Source organism: Magnolia sinica, chromosome 13 (genome assembly GCF_029962835.1).
Source record: "Magnolia sinica isolate HGM2019 chromosome 13, MsV1, whole genome shotgun sequence".
Lineage (NCBI taxonomy): Eukaryota > Viridiplantae > Streptophyta > Magnoliopsida > Magnoliales > Magnoliaceae > Magnolia > Magnolia sinica.
This window is the reverse complement of record NC_080585.1, coordinates 83,621,816-83,625,292: the sequence shown is the minus strand read 5'-3', so window position 1 is coordinate 83,625,292 and position 3,477 is coordinate 83,621,816.

Genomic DNA, 3,477 nt, shown 5'->3' with positions numbered 1-3,477 from the left:
TAAGTCTCGAAACCAATTTTTCATAGCTCAATTACGCTAACAGGATGTTGTTTAACATCTTACCCCAATTGGGTTCCTAGAATTAAGTCTCCCGAGGTCCAACGTGGTTCTCTGGATGATGTGATGGTCCATCTCGAAAATCGACAAATGGATGCATTAATTTATGGTTACAAATCACTCCCAATGGTCAAATTTAGTCTATAAAGTGTGAATGTTCACACTAATCAGGTTGTGTTTATGCTCGGTCATGTTGCCATGGTAACACTCAAGTACTGAAAAGTACGGGATGTTACACACGTAGTGTATGATCGAGATCTGATGAGATCGATCCCGTATTAAGCCATTCGCTCAATGTGTAAAATTGAATCAAGTGATATTCAGAGGGTGGGGTTCATCCTTTGATGATGGGTTACTCATTTACCTTCTGTATGAAAGGACTTTTCAATACATATAAATGGAAATGAGAAAGGGATTCTTATAGTCGGTTGTAAAGAGCAGCTGCAAAACACCTTTCCAATTTGATGAACTAAATCCAATGTGTTCAAAACCTCAAATGTAGGGTCACAATGTAGTAATAACTCGATGAGACCGAGGTCGAATCCACAGGGACTAAACTTGTATGTATTCTAAAAATAACTAGAACTAGAAGATGATCTAAACCTAAATCTGGAATAAAAGATAGTAATTGGGAATAATGTTGATTTAAACTATTAATTGAAAGGTGGGAACTAGGGTGCCAAGGAACCACTTGTAGCTATCAGGATGTACGTCAATTTGATTCAAGAGAGACAATTGGAATTGGAGTCCTATCCTATCCAATTGGAAGATTAAGCAATTAAATCAAATCTGAACTTTTCATTGATCTGTCCACACATGAAGGAATATTGTGATGATTGGAAGGGATTCCATCATCCTACCATGCCCAAGAGACGATGGTGAACAACAAGATTTACCAATCTCGCAATCTCAAAATAGAAAAAGAAGATATTCAAAGTTATCACAACATCTATTGTAATTTGAGTCACAATAAATCATAGAAAACTGAAAATATTCCTTAAATTCAAACTAGAAATCAATGAGGTTCAAGAAAAACAAGAATCAAAGTAACAAAATCATCACAATAAATATTCCTCGTTGCTCAATGTCATTGAACACTGGCTTCGATGCATCGACTGGCAGTCGATGACATAAACAGTGAGGTTCAGATTCTGTGAATTTCTGCACTTTTCACTTTCGACTTCCTTCTCCACTTGCTTTCCTGGAATCTTGGGGTCTTGAAATTTTCAATCTTAGTTTCCTAAGATCCATCCCTTGCCTTGGTATTTCTTGAGCATCAAATCCATTCTTTTTACATTCTTTTCAATCCAAGCTCTCAGATTCACCTTGCAATACAAACATGTATAAGATATACCCATTAAGTTTTATCATGTTCATAAAACCAAGATGTAAATAGGGAAAAATATGCAATATTTGACACTTACACACCCCTCAACCAGATTTTGTCCAAAGCGAATACTACAACTAAGAGTTCCTTTTCCATAGTTGTTCACAACCCCAAGTGTAGGGTCGCGATGTAGTAATAACTAGTGAGAACAAGGTCGAATCCAAAGGGACTAAACTTGTACGTATTCTGAAAAGAACTAGAATTAGAATTAGAAGAAAATCTAAATCTGAATTTTGGAATAAAAGAGAGTAATTGTAAATAATGTTTAAACTATCAATTAAAGGTGGAAACTAGGGTACCAAGGATCCACTTATAGCTATCATGGTGCTACCTTGATTCAAAGAACATAATTGGAATTGGAGTCCTATCCTATCTAATTGGAAGATAAAGCAATTTAAATCAAATCTAAATCTTTCGTTAACCTAATTCTCAATGGAGGAGAATTGTGAAGATTACAAGGGATTCCATCACCCTACCCTGCCCAGGAGACGATGGTGAACAATAGGATTTACCAATCTCACAATCTCAAAACAAGAAAAGAAGATATCCAAAGTTAACACAACATCTATTGTAATTTGAGTCACAATAAATCATAAAAAATTAAAAATATTCCTTTAATATCAAACTAGAAATCAATGTGGCTCAATAAGAACAAGAATCAAAGCAAGATAATCATTGAAACACGCTACAAGCTTCACCTCTTAGCCCTAGCTAATAGATTTAGCCAACCATAGACATGATTGAAACCAAATCTCTTAAACCAAGGATGAAAAATAAACTAAGGAAGAAGAAAAACTCTTTAGCGGCTGCTCTGCCCTTGTATTATGCTTCTTGAGACATTTCCAAACCCTAGAAGATGCTTTGGAGCATCCTAGAGGGTCCTATTTATAGTGGTGGAACTCCAACTTTCGCACCGAGTTGTAAAAATCTAGAAATCACCTCAAATTTACATACTCTGCGCAGTTTCCCAAAATATGCTCAGAGTTTAAATTGTCTCAAAGTTACACACTCTGCGCAGTTTTCCAAAATATACTCGGAGTTTCAAAATGTGCTTTTTTAGGACAATTTTAGGAATATGTTTGTTTTTAGGACAATTTTAGGATTCCTTTTCTTCACTTCAAATCTTTGATTCTCTTCATTCTTCATTTGGTTTTCTTGGATCTTTAACATGTGAATTATTCATTACTAACTTTTAAATCTCCAAATCTTCATTTAGTAATCTTTTGAGCATAAATCTTCCTTTTGGCATCAATTTCACCTTAAGCTCTCGAAATCACCTCTCATACGAAAACATGCATAATTAGATCAATTAAACACTATTATGTTTATAAAACTAAGGAATAAATAGGGGGAAATGTACAATACTTTGACACTCAACACACCCCCCAACCAACATTTTTCTAGTCCCAAGCAAAACATGCGTGACATAATCTTCAATTCTCAATGTTCAAAGCTCTTCCAGAAAATAATCTTTTATGTAAATAAGTATGAATGAGTATAATCCAGAGAAGCGAGAGTGAAAAATTGAAAACCTAGAGCTGAATCAAATGAGCAATCAATCAAATAGGTTCTTCATCAATCAATTAAGAGCATAAGTTCATATATCAAGTTTTCCCAATGTGACTAGCGAATTTCAACTTACTTTCCATAAAAGTACTATTATTTTATAATGTTAGCCGTGCTCATCACCTAAGGACTACTTGAATAATCAAGTGTTGATTTCGAACTTATCACATTTTCCTTAATTTTCCAATTTTTGATTTTATATTGACGGTATCTTTTCATTCATTCTTTTCAGACTTTACATTCTTTTCATTCTTTGCCAATCTTTTCACCATACATGACCTTTTAATCTATCTCACTTTTTTAAAACTGGTTCTCTTCATATTTTAAGGTGGATAAAATTTTGCAGACTTAATTCTCAATATCTATCAATGATACATGTACTAACAATGAGAAATTGTAGTACAATTCACAGAAAGCAATTTGAATGTGGCTTGTGACTTAGATTAACATGATATTCAAACTTCCTT